Source organism: Malaclemys terrapin, chromosome 4, assembly GCF_027887155.1.
Source record: "Malaclemys terrapin pileata isolate rMalTer1 chromosome 4, rMalTer1.hap1, whole genome shotgun sequence".
Taxonomy (NCBI): domain Eukaryota; kingdom Metazoa; phylum Chordata; order Testudines; family Emydidae; genus Malaclemys; species Malaclemys terrapin.
This window is the reverse complement of record NC_071508.1, coordinates 32,818,835-32,840,642: the sequence shown is the minus strand read 5'-3', so window position 1 is coordinate 32,840,642 and position 21,808 is coordinate 32,818,835.

Below are 21,808 nucleotides of genomic sequence, written 5' to 3'. Positions count from 1 at the left end.
AGGAAACACTATTTCACTAGGTGGGTGGAATGGATTACCTAGGGAGGTGGTGGAATCTCCATCCTTAGAGGCTTTTAAGGCCTGGCTTGACAAAGCCCTGGCTGGGATGATTTAGTTGGTGTTGGTCCTGCTTTGAGCAAGGGATTGGACTAGATGACCTCTTCCAGCCCTAATATTCTATGATTCTAAACACATTGGTGCAGCAGCGATGCCTTCAGAAATCTTTGTTGTTGTCTCTGAACAAACAGTATCAAACTGTAAACACAAATGGATGTTTACTGTGTTGTTGTCATCACCACACTCCTCTACCGCTGTGATACGTGGACTGCTTATCAACGCCATCTAAAATCCTTGGACCAATTCCACCTATGATGTCTACGGTGGATAATGGGAATAAAATGGTAAGATTTGGTTCCAAATATTGTCAGAAGTCACCGGTGTGGTGCTCCGCTCTGTTCAATATTGATAACAGTTGGCTGTGTGTATGTGTTCCCTCTGTGTGCTGCCCCAGCTCTGCAGATCACTGGCACAGCAGACCCTGAGAGAACCCCCAATGACCACAGACTTTGATAAATTACGAAGGCACCCGGCCAGGTTTATTGCCAATTGAAAAACAGTCTCTAGATCCCCCAATCAGATGTCTACAGTTCTGCTAGTACATATGCGCTCCCTGACAATGACAAAGCTCAGTCAGTGGTGGGATTTACCTCTGCCCCCTAGGCCAGAAAAAGACACCCACTCAGGGATGCATTCTTATACACAAGTACAAACAAGTTACATATCACTCCTGACGCATAGAGGTGCAACCCCTCTACGTGTGAGGGTGCCGCCTCTCACAAAACAACTCTACCATATTACCTTCTTGCCTCTGTCTTTAGGATAGGTCAGCCTGTTCCTGTTATCTGTGGGGAATGTGCTAGTACCGGAGTGTTCTGGTACCATCCTGGCACGTGTTTCCATAACTAGTGTCCAGTACCTTTTACGGATGTGTATTTTTGCAACATCAGCCCTCTTCTTGCCAGATTCTGTGAGCAGGGCCTGCCTCTGGCTCACTGCTTAACTTTGCTTTATGTTAGCAAAGTCTTGAGCATTACTTTAGTTCAGGCCTTAGGCTTCATACCAGACCTCTGATGCAAGAGTTTATGTTTCAGGGCCTCATCTTACTACACCAAACATTGAGGTTCTTGAGTGCTGTAACATCACAGTCATTGAAGCTTTTATCATAAGAGCACAGCTGGGATGGTGTGGTCATGTGGTCATATGTCTGCCAGTAGAATACCGAAGGCCGTCGTTTACAGAGAATTGTAGACTGGAACTTGTGTTGGGGCAGACCAAGAAAATGTTACAAAGACACTTCCCAGGTTAACCTCCGATCTTGCAATGTTGACCTCAACACTGGGAGCTCTTAACTCACGACAAGATCCAATGGTGGCAGTTCTGCCACTTTGAGAGCTCATGGATTGTGCAATCAAGGAGAGACGTGTGAGGTGTACAACTAAAAGCAACACACATATATCTACATTTGTCTTCACTTGTGGCACCCACGGACAGGATTGCAGGTTCCACAACTGGTCTTTGATCTACAATAAGTGACATACAGGACCTACAATAAGTCACTGCAGCTCATCCGTCGGACTTGATGGGAAATTCTATCATAACTATGCCAGCCCAGCTCCTGAGTGTAGGTGCAGCCTGTATTCATAGGAGTTTTTCCGTTAGTGTAGGAAAACCACCTCCCGAATCGTGTTAGTGACATTGATGGAAGTGCTCTTCCATCGACATAGCTGCCTCTACACTGGAGCTTCTACAAAAACAACAAGGAGTCTAGTGGCACCTTAAAGACTAACAGATTTATTTGGGCATAAGCTTTCATGGGTAAAAACCTCACTTCTTCAGATGCATAGAAGAAGGGGCTTCTGTCAGTGTAGCTATGTGAGTCAAGGGTGTGTTTTTTTCACATCACTGATCATTGTAAGTATGCTGATATAACTTTTCATTGTAGGCCAACTCTAAGTAAAAGGCTAAGGCCTGGTCTATATTTAAAAAATTCACACCCTTAAGTGCCATAGCTATGCTGACTTAACCCTTGGTGTAGATGCCGGTTGGTCGACGTCAGAATGCTTCCATCAACCTAGCTACTGCCGCTCAGGGTGGTGGATTACCTACATCAACAGAAAAACCCCTCCCATTGCTGGAGGAAGTGTCTACACTATGGTGCCATAGCCGTGCCATTGTAGTGCCCGTAGTGTAGACACGCCCTGAGAAAACTCCCAATCCACATTTCTGAGTCTTCCAAGGAGTCCTCCTGCAAAACCAGGGAAGACGCAACTTTTACATTGTGGATATTTCCAAGGTAAGAAACAAGCACACACTTCTGCAGTTCATTCAGAATGGTTGGAAGAATTGTCAAAAACACAGCTTTGATGGAAAAGTAACTTGCCACCAGCAATAAAATGGGGAGAAAGACACTCAACTTTGGTGTCACATGGGTGCAGTTACAATTATGCAAGAATGTGCCTGTAGATTGTTTCATTATTGAAACATTTTTCAGATGACAGATAAGATTTTCAAAAGCAAGTAGTGATTCAGGGAAGGGCTGGTCAGGAGTTTTTCTATTAAATGAGTTTTCATTGGAAAATCTCAACTCATTGAAAACAAATTTTTCTATGGGAAACAGGGCCAGCTCCAGGCACCAGCGCAGCAGCAAGCAGGTGCTTGGGGCGGCCAACGGTAAGGGGCGGCACAGCCAGCTCTTCAGCAGCAATTCGGCGGCAGTCCCTCAGTCCCTCTCGGAGGGAAGGACCTGCCGCTGAAGTATGAAGCGGCGGCGGTAGAGCTGCTGCCAAAGTACCGCCGATTGCCGGGGGGGAGGAGGGGTGTTTGTTGGTTTTTTTTCCTCCGCTTGGGGCGGCAAAAATGCTGGAGCCAGCCCTGATGGGAAAGGGTCAATTTCGAGTCATCTTTCATTGGGAAGGATTCTCAAGTCCAGGATGGAATTTCTAGTCAAAACCAGAGAGAGAAAGACCCACCCCCAGAATAGGCAATCACCTGGAATGGCACTGTCAGAGTGGAGCTGACAGGGTCAGGGGCTCAGCCTACCTCCAATGCTCTGTTCACTTGGGATTAGTTAACTCATTGAGTTACTGGACGGCAGTTAATTAACCAGGGAAGCACCTGGGCAAGATAAAAAGGAAGCTACACTGCAGTGGGGCTAGAGGAAAACAGCACTCTCCAGAGTGCAGAAAGAGAAAGCTCCTATGGAGAAGTCTTCTCAAGGGGAAGGTGGTGACGGGGGCTCAGAAGCAAAGGAAACCCAGGGGGAGATTGCTCCTGAGTGGGAAAGTTTCCAGAAGGAAGGGACTACGAATGCTAAGTCTCAGAAGAGCCTGGCTCCCATGGATGATTCCAGCAAGCAACAGGAGAAGCCCTGTAAAACAGAAATTATGTGAAAAGCAACGAAGAGTCCTGTGGCACCTTATAGACTAACCGATGTATTAGAGCATAAGCTTTCGTGGGTGAATACCCACTTCATCAGAAGCATGTAATGGAAATTTCCAGAGGCAGATATAAATATGCAGGCAAGAATCAGTCTAGAGATAACGAGGTTAGTTCAATCAGGGAGGAATTATGTGCTGTCCTGAGGAAGGGTCCTTGCGCTTCAGCCTCCACTGGGGACCTTAACCCAAGAGAAGAGACCCTTCTCCAGCTACTGCCAAGAGGACCCTGATACCAGAAGAGGGTTGTGGGTGATAAAGGCCTCTCTGATAAGGGACATTGGGCATAACTGGGGTTAACAGACTAAGGTTGACTCAGTCCTTTCTCCCTCTTCCACCCCCCACCCCCCAATCACAGCTAGAAACATAAGCAGGACACATATTTGTGTTTCATGTGGTGTTGTGCCATGGGGGGGTTGAATAAACTAGCCCCCTGGAAGGGGCACTGTTCAATATACAAATCTCACTGGATTTATTAAAAACCTCATTTTGGAGAAACTGAGGTAGGGATGCAATGGAGACACTGTCCTGGGCCACCAGGGTGTCCTGCAGTGTGAGGGGAGGACCCCCATTACAGGCACTCACTTGAGATTCAGGAGACCTAGGTTCAAAGCCCTGCTGAACTACCTGGGTCTTCCACACCCCACTGGAGCTTCCTAACGAGCTGGCTACTGTGGGGTGGGGGGATCGCTTACTCTTTTTTTTTTTTTTGGTGACAAGTTTCACAAGCTCTCATTTTTTGTCCCGATGCAGAATGAAAAAAAATTTAGAAATGTTCATGAGATGTGGAAACCATTTCCCATCTCGCTCTATTTTTGGGTCCCCGCATTTTGGGTGCCCAATTTGGGGTGCTCTACCTGGCCCTGGTTTTCAGGACGTACTGAGCACCCTCCTTCTGAAAGCCAGATCTCTTCAAGGTGTTTCAAGTTGACCGCCAAGAAATCAGGGCATCCAAAATCACTAGTCATGTTTGAAAATTGTGGCCATGTACATTGAGTTTACGGTTTCTCACTGGCCTGTTCCTGTGCCAAAGTTTTATTAAAAGAAAGCATGCAGAAGCTAAAACCATTAAGCAATTGACCCGTATGGCTGCATTCCTTTATTCTGCTGTCAGGAATAATGATTTAAATACTTCCCTATATGTCTTGCTCACAGCATTTTTTTCAATTCTATGCCTTGAAAAATTAATATTTAAAAAAAAAAAACGGGGCGGCAGCAATTGTATGTACAGATTATTTAGGGGAGTAGAGGTAATTTGCGGGTTTTGTTTATCATAAAGAAGCAAAAAATAGCATCATTCCATTTTATTTCCCTTTGCAATTCACCTCTGACATTTTGGTTGCCTTGGATGTAGTGGCATTTAGCAGAATTGCCTTCTAAGTAGTTAATATGTGTTCCCATAGGAACTAGGGTTGCTGGGGATGCTGCTGCACTCCCTGGCTTGAAGTGGTTTCCATCATATACAGGGTTTACAGTTAGGTTCAATGGCTCTCAGCACCACACTACATACATTGTTCTAGCACCCCTGTGTGTTCCATGTGGGCTAGCAAAGGGATTATGATGCCTACCCTACCAAATCCCTGGGGGTGTATAAGGATCTGTGGGTCTAGAAGAGGGGTGGGCAAACTACGGCCCGCAGACCGGATCCGGCCCATCGGGGCTTTGGATCCAGCCCACAGGATTGCACCCCATGGTGCCGCAGGCCCCGTGCCGCTCTCAGAAGCGGCGGCTCGACATCCCTGCGGCCCAGGTGGGGGGCTCCGTGCATTGTCATTGCCTCCAGGCACCGCCCCCCGCAGCTCCCATTGGCCGGGAACAGGGAACTTCGGGGAAGGTACCTGGAGGCGTGGCAAGGGCAGTGCGCGGAGTCCTATTGCCCCCTCCCCCAGGGGCTGCACAGGGATATGATTCCAGCTGTTTCCCAGAGCGGTGCTGCGCTGCTGCCACCCCGGAGCCACTTTAGGGAAGCAGCGCCGGGCTGAAGCCCGAACCCTTCCTGCACCCCGCACCCCAACCCCCTTCCCTGAGCCCCCTGCTGCACCCTGCACCCCTCCTCTGCCCCAATCCCTTGCCCTGAGCCCGATCCTGCACACCACACCCCCTCCCACACCCCGCACTCCCTCCTGCACCCCAACCCCCTGCCCCGGCCTTACATACAATTTCCCCACCCAGATGTGGCGCTTGGCCCAAAAAGTTTGCCCAGCCCTGGGCTAGAACATGGGTCTAGAGATTCCCCAGGTGGTGCTCTGATAGTGGCAACACTCCGCAGATCATGAGCCTCAGGGACCCGCATACCACAGGATGTGCTGCCTCTAGAAGACCTGACTGATTGGACATTCCTGACTATTGATTGGCCTGGGCATACTATTTAAGCTTGGGGAGGATCAGTGAAGTTTGTCTGTGCAGCTACATGGAACCCCTGCTAGCTGCTGCTACAGACCCTGTTTCCTCACACTGCTTCTGAAGTCTGATTCCTGACTCTGGCGCCGATACTCGTCTTTGTCTCCTGCTGCTGGTTCCTGAACCTGAATTGACCAAAGACTCCCATTCCTGATGTCTGACTCTAGCCACTAGGCTGGCTGTCCGTGACCAGGCCCTAACAAGGAAAACCTGGAATCTCTGGATCTTAAAGCATGGGCCTCCACTGCCTGAGCTAAAAAACTAATCTGTTAGCTATGGCTGTAGCAGGTGCTCTCTGTGTCCCAGCCATGACTAGAGGTGCTTGTTATTAATAACATTTATAAAAAAAAAATTGTCTGGGGCACAATTTCATAAGCGGAAGGCTGATAAGCAAAAAGAAGAAAGAAAGCAAGAAGGTTCATTTCTGAAGTATCTATGTCCACTGGCCAGAGATGAAGGTAGTCCAATGCCAAAGGATCAAGCAGAGATGGAGGTGGGGATGAAAGTTTCACAAGTTAAAGAAGAGTTTGAAGAACATAATCTGAATGTTGAAGACGAATCAAATGAGACACGCGAGGATCAAAACTTGGAAGAACGTGAAAGCAAAAATGTTTGAATTTGAGCTTTAGTGATCCTGCTGCTTGGGCCAAATGTGATGATCAAGTCCAACAAATTTTGGTGGAAAAAGTTCAGCAGTTCGATTTTCCCAAAAATAGTAAGCAAAGAAAATTCTCGACAATTCATTACAAAGGTAGGTTTGTTAATGGAGAAGAAATGCACTGTCAGTGGCTGCAGTATTCTACATCAAATGATTCTGTCTTTTGCTTCTGATGCAAATTGTTTGCCAGTAGTACTACTGGCGCATCACCTCTTTCTGAAAAAGGCTCAAGGGATTGGAAAAACATATCTGCAATTCTTTCAGGGCACGAGAAAAGCAGTCAACATTTGACGAATGTTCAAACATGGAAGGAACTTGAACTGTGATTGAAATACAAGAGAACAACTGATGAAGAACATTTGCGATTCATTAAGCAAGAAGAAAAGTATTGACAGCAAACACTAAAATGTCTGATTGCTTTGGTCAGAGTTCTTGGTATGCAAAACCTGGCCTTTCGGGGAACACAAGAAAAACTGCACACTTCTGGTAACGGGAACGTCCTCAAATTTGTCAAATATCTAGCTTTGTTTGACCCACTTATGGATGCATCTTCGCAAGATTAAGGACAAGGAGATGCATGTACATTACCTAGGGAAAGACATACAGAATAAGTTTATTCAGCTTCTATCCAATGCCATCAAACAAAAAATCCTAGCTTCTGCTCGTGCTGCAAAATACTTTTCTATCATTCTAGATTGTACACCAGATGCAGGCCATGTTGAACAAATGACCATGATCATTCAGTTTGTGGATAGGCCTACTTCAGAGACAGAGAATGAGACTGAATCAGTATGCATAAAGGAACACTTTTTGGGATTTGTGTCGCTTACAGAGACCACTGGAGCTGGTATGACAGAAACTATTCTTCACCAGTTAGACGAGATGTCACTGCCTATAGAAAACTTGCGCGGTCAAGTCTACAACAATGGGAGCAATATGAAAGGGAAAGAAAATGGTGTCCAGCGAAGAATTTTGGATATTAATCCATGAGCCTTTTTCGTTTCTTGCAGTGCACATTCATTGAATTTGGTTGTTAATGATACTGCAAAGTGTTGCTTGGAGGTATCCGCCTTCTTTGATTTAGTTCAACGTGTTTATGTGTATTTCTCAGCTTCTACATGTCACTGGGAAATTCTAACACACCATGTATCTAATCTCACAGTTAAACCATTGAGTGAAACAAGATGGGAAAGTCGAATTGATGCCTTGAAACCTCTTAGTTATCAGCTTGATGACATCTATGATACTCTGATAGAGATCTATGGTGACACTACTCTAACAGGATCATCTGGTAATACGTCACAAGTTGATGCAAAGGATCTTGCAAAAGCCATTTCTAGTTTCAAGTTTCTTGTTTCTCTTGTTGTGTGGTATGACATATTGTTTGAGATTAACATGACTAGCAACCAACTTCAGGTGAAATAATTTGACATACGTGATGCCATTAATCAACTTGGAGAAACCAAGTTCTTGAAGTGACGCAGACTTGGAGAAAACATTGGTAGATACAGGTGAACTTGCGGAGGAGTTGGATGTACCACACTTTTTGAACCAGATCCAATCCGTATTAGAAAAAAGAGGAAGCAGTTCACATATGAAGCAGATGACAAACCTATTTATAATCCAAAAGAAAAATTCAAAGTGAACTTTTACTTTGCAGTCATCGACAATACATTCGGTTGAAGAAAGATGCAGCAAATTAGTTCAGTATTTGGCTTCCAATACAATGTTTACAGTTTGCAAAATACAACACCAAAGCAAATTATGGAACATTGCTTGAATCTGGGGTAAGCTTTGCAACATGGTGAATCCAAAGATATTGATGCCTTTGACTTGTGCAATGAATTGCAAGCTATTGCAAAAGAGTGCATCACCACAAGTTGTATTGAACTTCATATGGAAAAATAAGCTGACAGATAGTGTCCCCAACACAGTTATTGCTCTTCGCATCCTCTTGACTCTCCCAGTTTCTGTGGCCAGTGGTGAGCAAAGCTTCTTGAAACTCAAGTTGATAAAAACATACATGTGAACATCAATGTTGCAACAAAGACTTGTTGGGCTATCTACCTTGTCAATAGAACATGACATTGCTCGCAGCATTGACTTGGAGGAACTTGTTTCTAAATTTGCTAAACTGAAAGCGTGGAAAAATAAATTCTAAATTATAACGTGTTATTCTGTGACAGTGTATTGTGTATAATGTATGTTGTGCAAAGTGAAAACAATAACAATGTCAACACTGTCAAGTTATTCATTTATTTTTATTAAATATGTAGACTAAATAATGAAATTAATAAATTTTCAAGCCAAACGTGTATTAATTCTAATGAACAATGCCACATTATGCAGTATTCATTTTTGAAAGTTTATAATAAGTGATGCTCTCGGGGGAGGGGAGAGAGTGGGGGGGCACAAGGTGGAAGTTTCACCTAGGGCACAAAATATCTTTACTCTGGCCCTAATCTTGGGGTGGGTGACTTGAAGGTGATGCTGGCTAGTGAGGGCTCTATAATCTGAGGTTGCAAGAACAGCCCTTAGGTTCAAGCTCCTATTGCCAACCCCAAATGTTCAAGACAGCAGGAGTCAAGCGCCCCCTCCCATCCCAAACATCATGAGATGGGCTTAAAAATCATGAAACTAAAATACACATTGGGTTCTTTTCATTGGCTTTGTGGATTTTGACTTTTCAGGGGTCACATTTTTAAGCTTTTCTCCACAACTGCATGAAAAAGAAACACACTTTTTTAAAAAAGAAAAAAATTAAGCTGAGATTCTGCTGTAATTCCATGGCTCCAGGGTTTGGTGCTTTAAGGAAAACACCAAATCTCCTAAGGCTCTCGATGAAATCATGAGAGTTGGCCACACTCGGTCCATGAAGCCCTTGTGAGCCAAACATTGACGTACATGGACTGTACTAACTGTGTGAGCAATTTCTCTTCCTTCATGGTGCAGGGAAGCTTCAGAGAAATATAACCCCTTCATCTTCAGGGGACGCAGAGCTGCCTGCCTCATTCAATCTCCTTGGGGTCTTTCACACTCTGGATTCAGAGCCCAGGAGAGCAGAGCTGGCTGGAAAACTGGCTTTTTTTCCCCTGCAGAAATATTTTACTTTTCTACTAAATAATTGCAAACCGCAATGTTTCAATTAGGCAGTGCTGCCATGGTGCCTCGTGGGCGCTGTAGTTCAGGTGTCTCACGCTTCCATTCTCCTCCTTAGGCCAGGTTCCCTGGCCAGATGACATCTCCCACGATGCACCATGGTTTTCTCTCAAGGTAAGGCTAGGCAGCTGCTGTCAGAGCCCATACATGATTGATCTGACCTAATGGTCAGAGCATAGGGTAGAGTCAGGGGTGTGGTCAAGAGTCACACCCAGGGTCAAAGCCAGACTCAGAGTTGTGCCAAAGGTCAAGCCAGAGCCACTAACTGGAGTTAGGGCAAGAGATGAGGAACCAGATGTGAAAACAGGAGGACGGAGCGGGAACCAGGTGAGGGGACAGGAGCTTGGTCTCAGCATCTAGTCAACAACAGGCCCAGCAGCTAGTTGCTCAGACAAGGGGTGTGGGAGGAACAAGAAGCTTTATGCTAAGAGGTCACTAATCAGCAGCTGGCTGCTGGTGAGCTAATCATGCTGAGTCAGAAGATGTTACCCCTGTTTGTGGTGTATCAGCTCAGCTGCAGTTCTGCTGACTGGGCTTGCAGCCCAGTGGTACAGACGGTAACATTCTTACTTAGCAACCCCACAGGCCTGGGTTCAAGACTCCCTGTTGCCTGACAGTTGTATCACTATGCATAGCTAAGGCGCCCCTTAGGAGATAGAGCCTGGCCTATAGAGGAGAATGGGGACATGAGGCACTGACCCAGAGACCTCTTGGTGCTAACTGGCAGAGGGCATAAGGGGTATAGTGGGCTTTATAGGGATCCCCTGGGTCTAATGTCTACATAATAGTGCAGCAAAGGGTGGCATGTGAGGCCTCTACCAACAGCCAGTAATGTATTGGTTGCCCTAAACATAGTGAGATGTGTGGATGTCTCTCTACTGAAAATTATGTTATTAAGGTATATAAGTTATGAAGGTAAGGTTGCCAACTCTGATTGAAGCTATTCCGGGAGATTTTTTCCCCCCAACATAACATAATGTCATTTTCTTAAAATATCCTATTAAAATCTCCTTGTTTGCTTTCAATAGTCACCAGGAGATTGGTGCCAACCCAGAGAGTTGGCAACCCTATATGAAGGTGATAAACAGGTTCTGTTCAGGGAGGGTATGGGACACCTTTATCTCCCTGGCTGACCATTGTGTGTCTCACAACCTGAGTCTATTTGCATAGGGAGCCACTAGATAATCAAGAGTGAGTCTGTTTGCATAGGGAGCCACTAGATAATCAAGAGTGAGTCTGTTTGCATACGGAGCCACTAGATAATCAAGAGTGAGTCTGTTTGCATACGGAGCCACTAGATAATCAAGATTGCAAAGTCGAAGGCGACAACAGATCAGAAAATCTACAGGAAGGAACACCCAGCAGGGGGTGTCCTGTTTGTGACAAAGTTCGAAGAATTAGTCTGGTCTATGAGGAGAATGGAGAGAGACACCCAGGGCTGAAGCTTTGCATTGGCCCAGCGGTGCTGCTGTAGGGTGTCTGGTGAAGATGCTCTATGCCAACAGGAGAGCACTCTCCCGTCGGCGTAATTACTCCACCTCTATGAGAGGCGGTAGTTATGGTGGCAGGAGAGCGCCTCCCTCCGACAAAGCGCTGGTGTGGACATTGCTTAGGTCTCTGTAACTTGCGTTGCTCAGAGGGGGGCTTTTTCACACCCCTGATGTAAGTTAGATCGACTTAAGCGGTAGTGTAGACCTTCACCTAGGGGACAAGCTACCAGCGTGCTTGACTTCTGTACAGAGAGTCACAGTCAGCCTGGGTGTTAATGGCTGGGAAGACTAAGGCCTGGTCTACACTACGGGTTTGGGTCGACTTTAGCAGCGTTAAACCGAATTAAGCCTGGACACGTCCACACAACGAGGCCCTTTCTTTCGACTTAAAGGGCCCTTTAAACCGGTTTCTTTACACCACCTCCGACGAGGGGATTAGCGATAAAACCGGCCTTTGCGGGTCGGAATTGGGGTAGTGTGGACGGAATTCGATGTTATTGGCCTCCGGGAGCTATCCCACAGTGCTTCATTGTGACCGCTCTGGACAGCGCTCTCAACTCAGATGCACTGACCAGGTAGACAGGAAAAGACCCGCGAAGGTTTGAATTTCATTTCCTGTTTGCCCAGCGTGGAGAGCACAGGTGACCACGCAGAGCTCATCAGCACAGGTAACCGTCATGGAGTCCTCCCAGGATCGCAAAAGAGCTCCAGCATGGACCGAACGGGAGGTACGAGATCTGCTCGCCATATGGGGAGATGAAGCAGTGATAGCTGAACTCCGTAGCAGTAAAAGAAATGGAAAAGTATTAGAAAAGATCTCCAAGGCCATGAAGGACCGAGGCCATAACAGGGACACACAGCAGTGCCGCGTGAAAATTAAGGAGCTACGGCAAGCCTACCACAAAGCCAGAGAAGCAAACGGAAGGTCCGGGGCAGAGCCGCAAACTTGCCGCTACTACGCGGAGCTGCATGCGATCCTAGGGGGTGCAGCCACCACTACCCCAACCGTGTGCTATGACTCTCTCACTGGAGAAACACACAGGGAAGACGGTTCGGGGAACGAGGAAGATGACGATGGAGGTACTGTAGGTAGCTCACAGCAGCAAGGAAGCGGAGAAACCGGTTTCCCCAACAGCCAGGATATGTTTGTGACCCTGGACCTGGAACCAGTAACCCCCGAACTCACCCAAGACCCTCAGGGCACACAGGAGACCTCTGGTGAGTGTAACTTTGTAAATATTTGTAAACATTACAAAAAAAAAGCAAGCAAGTCTGTTAACGTGTATGGGGATGGAGCGGAAATCCTCCAGGGACATCTCCAGAAAGCTCTTCTGGTTGAAATGGGGTGATTTTATTAAAGGGGACATTCAGAGGTGCCCGTTCCTGCTCTTCTGACCAGAAATGTTCCCCGCTGTTAACCACGCGGTGGGGGGGAGGGGTGAAGTGATCATCCCAGAGAATCGTGTGTGTGTGTGTGGGGGGGGGGTGGTTTACTTGTGTTTGTGCCACATGTTAACCGGGAAACCGCAGCCCCCTCCTTTTACATTGAAACACCATTTTAAATGGACAACCCAATTCATCCTTGATATGGGAAATGCGCTGCTGTTTGCAACCTTTCCCGCATGTTAAGAAGGTTAAAAAAGCCAAAACACTGTGGCCTACGATGGCTGCCTGCAAGCCGAAATATGCGACCTTGTAATGAAAGAGTGTACCCATTGTTCCCTAAAATGTGTCTTTTTTAACCACCTCTCCCTTCTCCTCCACCAGCTGCAAATGTTTCTCCTTCGCAGAGGCTCGTGAACATTAGAAAGAGAAAACGTAAGACGAGGGACGAGATGTTCACGGAGCTGCAGATGTCCGCCCAGGCTGATAGAGCACAGCAGAATGCGTGGAGGCAGTCAATGTCGGAGATGAGAAAAGCCCAATATGAACGAGAGGAGAGGTGGCGGGCTGAATCGCGGGAAGAACAGAGCAAGTGGCGGGCTGAAGACGATAGGTGGCGTCAGCTTGCAGACAGACGGCAAGAGGCAATGCTCCGTCTGCTGGAGCATCAAAGTGATATGCTCCAGCGTATGGTTGAGCTGCAGGAAAGGCAGCAGGAGCAGAGACCGCCGCTACAGCCCCTGTGTAACCAACAGCCCTCCTCCCCAAGTTCCATAGCCTCCTCACCCAGACGCCCAAGAACACGGTGGGGGGGCCTCCGTCCACCCAGTCACTCCACCCCAGATGATCGCCAAAGCATCAGAAGGCTGGCCTTCAATAAGAGTTAAAGTTTTAAAATGCAGTGTGTCCTTTTCCATCCCTCCTCCCCCACCCATCCCAGGCTACCTTGGCAATTATCCCCCTACCTCTGTAAGGAACTAATAAAGAATGCATGAATGTGAAAAAACAATGACTTTATTGCCTCTGCAAGCGGGAGGGGAGGGGAGGGTGGGGTGGGGTGGGGTGGTTGGTTTACAGGGAAGTAGAGTGAACCGGGTCGGGGGGGGGGTTGGAGGGTTCATCAAGGAGAAACAAACAGAAGTTTCACACAGTAGCCTGGCCAGTCACAAAACTCGTTTTCAAAGCTTCTCTGATGCGCACCGCGCCCTGCTGTGCTCCTCTAACCGCCCTGGTGTCTGGCTGCGCGTAATCAGCGGCCAGGCGAGTTGCCTCAACCTCCCACCCCGCCATAAAGGTCTCCCCCTTACTCTCACAGATATTGTGGAGCGCACAGCAAGCAGCAATAACAATGGGGATATTCTTTTCGCTGAGGTCTGAGCGAGTCAGTAAGCTGCGCCAGCGCGCTTTTAAACGTCCAAATGCACATTCCACCACCATTCGGCACTTGCTCAGCCTGTAGTTGAACAGGTCCTGACTCCTGTCCAGGCTGCCTGTGTACGGCTTCATGAGCCATGGCATTAAGGGGTAGGCTGGGTCCCCAAGGATCACGATAGGCATTTCAACATCCCCAATGGTCACTTTCTGGTCCGGGAAGAAAGTCCCTTCCTCCAGCTTTCGAAACAGAGCAGAGTTCCTGAAGACGCGAGCATCATGTACCTTTCCCGGCCATCCCACGTTGATGTTGGTGAAACGTCCCTTGTGATCCACCAGGGCTTGCAGCAGCATTGAAAAGTACCCCTTGCGGTTTACGTAGTCGGTGGCTTGGTGCTCCGGTGACAAGATAGGGATATGGGTTCCGTCTATGGCCCCGCCACAGTTTGGGAATCCCATTTCAGCAAAACCATCCACTATTGACTGCACGTTGCCCAGAGTCACTACCCTTGCTATCACCAGGTCTTTCATTGCCCTGGCAAATTGGATCACAGCAGCCCCCACCGTAGATTTGCCCACTCCAAATTGATTCCCGACTGACCGGTAGCTGTCTGGCGTTGCAAGCTTCCACAGGGCTATCGCCACTCGCTTCTCAACTGTGAGGGCTGCTCTCATCTTGGTATTCTGGCGCTTCAGGGCAGGGGAAAGCAAGTCACAAAGTTCCATGAAAGTGGCCTTACGCATGCGAAAGTTTCGCAGCCACTGGGAATCGTCCCATACCTGCAGCACGATGCGATCCCACCAGTCTGTGCTTGTTTCCCGGGCCCAGAATCGGCGTTCCACGGTATCAACCTGCCCCAGTGACACCATGATTTCCACATTGCTGGGGCCTGTGCCTTGTGAGAGGTCTATGTCCATGTCAATTTCCTCATCACTCTCGTCGCCGCGCTGCAATCGCCTCCTCGCCTGGTCCGGGTTTCGCCTTGGCATGTTCTGGCTCTGCATATACTCCAGGACAATGCGCGTGGTGTTCATAGTGCTCATAATTGCCGCGGTGATCTGAGCGGGCTCCATGATGCCAGTGCTAGCTATGGCGCCTGGTCAGAAAAAAGGCGCGAAAGTAGTATCTGATGGACCAGGAGAAGGAGGGCGGGAGGGAGGGAGGGAGGGAGGGAGGGCCGAGTGACGACATGGCGTACAGGTACAGGAACAGGGAGAAACACAAACAACTGTCACACAGAATGGTCCCCCCAAAGATTAAACTGGAAACCCTGGGCTTAGCAGGCCGTTGATTTCACGGAGGAAGGGGAAGCAAATGAATACAGAACAAATCTATTTTTTACATCTTAAGGTGGCAGCCGACGCTGCAGCATGAGTGACAGCCATACCAGTATGATGACGATGGGTACCAATCATAATATACCATCATCTGCCAAAAGGCAAGGGGCTGCTGCTGTGTAGCAATGCAGCCCCACGTCTGCCAGCACCCAGCATCGCCCTCGGCCTCTTCTGGGTGCTTAGCAGACAATATTGGGCAATTGGCAGAAAATAGTATATTATGACTGGTAACTGTCATCATCGAGACAGTAGCATGTCTGCCCAGGTGCCCATGATTGACAGCCACTCCAGTACGACGATGACGGGTACCAGTCATAATATACCATCGCCTGGAAGGGGCTGGTGCAATGCAGCCCTATGGCTGCCAGCCCCACGGCTATCACTCATGCTACACCGTCTACCGCCAAAAGGCAGTTAGCAGCTGCTGCTGTGTAGCAATGCAGTCCCACGTCTGCCGGCACCCAGAGGACATATGGTGACGGTGAGCTCAGCTGTGCTGAGCGGGCTCCATGTTGTCTGCACAGGTAACCCAGGTAACCCAGGTAAAAAGGCGCGAATCTATTGTCTGCCATTGCTGTGACGGGGGAGGGAGGGGCCTGACGACATGTACCCAGAACCGCCCGCGACACTGTTTTGCATCATCCGGGCATTGGGATCTCAACCCAGAATTCCAAGGGGCGGCAGAGACTGCGGGAACTGTGGGATAGCTGTGGGATAGCTACCCATAGTGCAATGCTCCGGAAGTCGACGCTAGGCTCGTACTGTGGACGCGGTCTGCCGACTAGAGCACCTAGAGCATTTTATTGTGTGGACATACACAATCGGCTGTATACAACCGATTTCAATAAAACCGGCTTCTATAAATTCGAACTAATTTCGTAGTGTAGACATACCCTAAGCTTCGTTAGGCCAGGAAAGTGTCTTGTTAGTTGAGTCTGGTCTCTAAAAAGCATGTTATAGTTTTATTTTACATGTAGCCAACTATGTCCAATACCTGACCCTATTCACTATTTCTTCAATCTCTGCTCTTTGTTAAATAAATTTATTCTTGTTTTCCCTATAAACGTATCGACGTGCTGGGAGCTGAGCTGAGCAGTGATCTGAGATGTAACTGGAAAGCTGAGGGGTACCCTTCCTTTGGGAACAGCGGATCTGTGAATTCTGCGAGTGTCCAGGGGAGCAGAGGCTGGCATTTCAGGGGGCCACTCCGGGTGGAGGCTGGAGCATGCCTATTGCTAATCTGTAGGGGGAGGGGAGCCTGCGAGGACCAGAAGGGAGTGCTTGTGTAGCCCGGTCTGGTGGAGTCAGGGAGCTGATGCCTGGCAGGCACAGACAAGCTTTCCTCATGCTAAGAGCAGCACCTGAACTACAATTCCTATGAGACGCCTACGGCAGGCTGGACAAGTCCAAATATTTCTGTTTTCTGGAGTTTCGTGTTTTTGATGAAAACCCAAAATGTTTAGAGAAAAGTGCTAGATAAGAGTTGAGGTAATATTATATTATTAATTGTTATATAATTAAAATGAATGGCTTCAATAGTAAAAATAGCAAACTCACAAACCTGGAAAAATATCATCAATGTAACATTAAGAGCCTGCTTGATAGCCCATTGAAGGAAATGGGTGTCTTTCCATTGGCTTTAATGGAATTTGGATCAGAACCCAAGTGCACACAATTTGTCAAAGCAGAGCACTCAGCCATAAAACCCATTTTAGGCAATTTTCAAAGAAATGTGCTGCAGCGTTTGTCATGTTGGAGTAAACTTTCCAAAAGCCCGCTTAGCATCTAGCAGTTACACAGCAACCCAAAAAATATTGCAGGAGCACACGGATCTGACAAAGCACTTGTGTGTAAATCCAATACATGGATGACTGAAAAAAATATCTTCAAATGATATAGCTGTACTCAGGAATCCTTGAAGCTACATTTGAAAGTTAATTGTCATCAGAAATATCTACATTTCCTTCCACCAACTTCTCTCATTTTTGTAATGATTATGATGATTTATTATTAATTATTATGCAGTAAGTGCTCTCCACACATTCAAGGATATTCTGTGCTCCAAGCAGCTCATAATCTGAAGTCTCAATTTAGTAAAGCACTTAAGAACATGCTTAAGTCTCATTGACTTCAAGTTAAAGTTTATCTTAAAGTTAAATACAGGCTTATTTGTTTTGCTGAATAGGGATGCTTTCCTGAATCAGGGCCTAAGGAGAGACAGACAAGGAGAGGTAGCCTGCAGAAGAGGAACAACAATAGGCAATAAGGAACAAACCTGGGACCCAAATGCATGAGCCTCTGCTGTCTGAGCTAAAAGAGCCAGCTGTGGTAGCCAGGGCTTTGGCACAGAATGTTACACCATGATTTAACTTGCTTGTACTAAGAATGGTAGAAGTGGGTGTGTGGGAATGATTTAAATGTGGATGGTGTAGGGACCTAATGGCTGAGCTCATGGATGTCCCACCATGCTCAAGGGGGGGGGGTGTCAGGTGAAAAATGAGCCAACACTAAACTTTAGTGACAGTAAAATTTTAGCAGCATCACATTTGTAAAAAATTATATATACTTCCCCCAAAAAACATCAGCACAAAGTCTGTCTGGGAATAATGCAGGCACTATGATAGCAAATCAGACATTTCTTCCCACAAGCCTGAGATGCCTGGGAAACATCAGGAGATCTCTAGATCTTTTTAAAATCTTGGTGTTTTGGATTACCTTTGCATTGTAAAATTGCAGACATACTCCAAGAACATACAGATATCTAGCCCTTTGTAAATTTTTCTGTAACTTTCTAATATTTTTTTCCAAGAGCTCACTTTTAAGAAAAATGTTAATTTATCATGTATTATTACAGTATTGCCTAACTGCCCCAACAAAAATTAGAGCCCCATTGCGCTGCCGTAGAAACACAGTGAGAGCTAGTCCCTGCCCTTTAGAGCTAACAATCTAGGGCCTGGTCTACACTACAAAGTTAGGGCGACATAATCTGCGTTCGGTTGATTTAATAATGTATGTGTCTACATTACTGAGTCCTTTCCACCAACCTAAGTGGCATGTAAAGTCAACTTCTGTACTCCACCTCTGTGAGAGGTGTAGCGCTTCATTCAACATCTATGGGTTGACATGGGGATAGTGTAGACACTGCATTGCGTAATTCGAATGAATTGGTCTCCAGGAGGTGTCCCACAGTGCTCCGCTGTGACCGCTCTGGAGAGCACATTCAACTCCACTGAACGTCAGCCAGGTACTCAAGAAACAGCTGCCTCCCTGTTAAAGCCCCGGGAACTTTTGAATTTTCATTGCCTGTTTGATCAGCATGGAGAACTCGTTAGCACAGCTGATCATGGTGACTCAAGGCCGCAAATGCGCTCCAGCATTGAGTACACAGGAAGTGCTGGCTCTTATTGCTATGTGGGGGGGGGAGAGTTTGTGCAGGCAGAACTCCGATCCAGCAGAAGAAATGCTGACATCTATGCCAAAATTGCTTGGGGCATGGGGGAGAAGCGCTATACCAGGGACACACAGCAGTGCCATGTGAAAATAAAAGAGCTTCAGCAAGAGTACCAAAAGGCAAGGGAGATGAACAGTCATCCTGGTTCTGCCTCACAGACATGCCACTTCTATGAGGAGTTCATACGATTCTTGGCGGAGACCCCACCGCTACCCCAAAACGCTTCGTGGATACCTCCCAGGGGCCCCAGGCAACCTCCAGCAACAACGAGGAGGACATTGTTGATGAGGAAGAGGAGGAAGAGGAGAGTGCGAGACAGGCAAGCGGGGGAGCCCATCTCCCTAATAGCCAAGAACTGTTTTTAACCCTGGAGCCTATCCCTTCACAGGACCAGTTGGCAGCAGAGTGTGATGCTGGGAAAGGCACCTCTGGGGAGTACACTTTCCAGTCAAACTGTAGGGGTTACATATTATTGTTTTTAATGTTTAATGTGAACAAAAAAGTAGCTGCAGTGGGTATCAGTGGCCATTCCAGCTATGCAGAAGGTGCTCTCCGAAAAAGGCTGTTTATGTGCACTGGGATGGCCCTGAAATCCTCCATGGAGATCTCTAGGAAGCTTTCATGAAGGTACTTTGCAATCCTGTGCAGAAGGTTTCTGGGAAGGGCTGCTTTATTTCGTCCACCATGGTAGGACACTGTCCCGCGCCACTCCAGTATTAACTCTGCTGGCATCATTGCGACACACAGCATTGCAGCATAAGGACCAGGTCTGTACCCAGACGCTTGCAGCATCTGTTCCCTTTCCGAGTGATATCGCGTAGGGTCATCTAGGGGAAACGGGGGAAGTTTTAAATGTTAGCCCTTAAACCGCAAGCAATTAGACAAGTAATTCGCCCCTGTTTGGTGAATTCTGGGTCCCGAGCGTGCCCTGATTGTGGTTGGAAGGGATCACCACGTATTGCAACCAGCATTTTAAAAAGTGGGGGGCAGCTTCCTGTTTGTCTCCCTTCTCCCCCAACCCAGTGCCGCTTTTGTAAAAAATCAAACTATTTGGGAGGCTTTACACTGGTGCCTGTCCTCAAGCACCAGCCAGGTTGCTAGGGGAAAGAGGGCTTTTCTCAAGTTGGAACCATTGATCCCAAGGGTGTCTTCACAAAAGCTGCAGCACAAGACCTCTCACACATGCCTGGTGACCTTATTCACCATGGCTGGAGCAGCAAACCGACTCTTGCAATAGCCAGTGGTTGTGATTACGTTGTGGCTTGCAGGAAAGTGTATTGAGGGGTGTTTCTTTTATAAAAAGAATTAACCTTGTACCAGAAACAATGTATGCATCTGTCAATGCTACCCTTGTGCTTTGTTTTCTTTGCAGCTGAAACTTTTTCCGTCAGCGCATCCTCCACACCAGGAAAGAGACTTTCCCAGATTAGAAGATGAAAAAAGAAGACTTGGGAGGACATGTTCAATGAGTTAATGCGTGCCTCTGAGAGTGACAAGGTGGAGCTCAGCACATGGAGGATTACACTGTCCGACAACCTGCACAAAGACAGGGAGGACAGGAGAGGATGCAGGGAACACGAGCATGCCACACAGGAAGAGATACTGCAGATTATGAGGGAGCAATCAGACATGCTGAGGTTCAGGAAAGGCAGCTGGATGCTAGAGTCCTGCTGCAGCCTATGCTGAACCTGATGCCATCGTAGCCAAGTTCCTCCTCTCCCAGACGTCCTAGGATGTAGGCAGGGCCGGTGCAAGGAAGTTTTGCGCCCTAGGCAAAACTTCCACCTTGCGCTTCCCTCCCAGCCCTGCGGCAGCTACCCGCCCCCCCCGCCCTGAGGCGCCCCCCCCCACGGCAGCTTCCCCCTCCCCTGAGGCGCCCCCCCCCCGCGGCAGCTCCCCAACCCCGGGGAGCCGTGTGGAGCTCCCCACCCCAGCTCACCTCTGCTCCGCCTCCTCCCCGAGCACGCCGCCCCCGCTCTAATTCTCCTCCCCTCCCAGGCTTGCGGCGCCAAACAGCTGATTGGCACTGCAAGCCTGGGAGGTGGGAGAAGTGGAGTGGCGACTGCGCGCTTGGGGAGGGGGCGTAGGAACGATGTAAAAAAAATTGGGGGCACCGCTTTTTGGCGCCCCCAAATCTTGGCGCCCTAGGCAACCGCCTAGTTTGTCTAAATGGTAGCACCAGCCCTGGATGTGGGTCGGGTGGAAGTCCGGTATCCCTTGCACTCAACTCCAGGGGAGGGTACAAGGACCAGAAGGTGCCCATTCCCACACTTTTGATTGTTACTGCAGTGCAATTGTAAGCAAGCTGTCCTGGTTTCTTCTCCCCCTCCACCCCCACAGTGTTATCAGCCTCTTTGCCCCAGGTTACTTTTCTTTGCTATCTGTTGTGTTTGTGAGTATCATAAAACTTAACGGATTGAGGAGAAAAGGCTCTTTATTCATTCAGCACTCTGTGGTTAGTGGGGGTGGAGTTCACAGGGGAGTACATGAAATGAAGGGGACAGCTTGGTAAGGAACAACATCTAAGTGTCACATTACCGTGGTTTCAGAGTAGCAGACGTGTTAGTCTGTATCCACAAAAAGAACAGGAGTACTTGTGGCACCTTAGAGACTAACACATTTATTAGAGCATAAGCTTTCGTGGACTACAGCCCACTTCTTCGGATAAATACAGACATTACCGTGGGTCATTGCTGAAACTGGTTTTCAAAGCCTCACAGAGATGCAGAGCCCCTCCATGTGCTCTCCTTATTGCCCTGGTGTCTGACTGCTCAAAATTGGCTGCCAGGTGATCTGCCTTAACGCCCGACCCCGCCAGAAACCTTTCTCCCTTCGTTTCACAGATATTATGGAGCACACAGCAGGCAGCAATAACAATGGGGATATTGCGTTCAAAGGCACATTCCACCACCGTTCTGCACTTGCTCAGCCTATGGCTCCTTACTGTTGTCCAGGCTGCCTGTGTACGGCTTAATGAGCCATGGGAGCAAGGGGTAGGTTGAGTCTCCCAGGATCACAACGGGCATTTCAACATTACCAATGGTTATTTTGCAGTGTGGAAAGA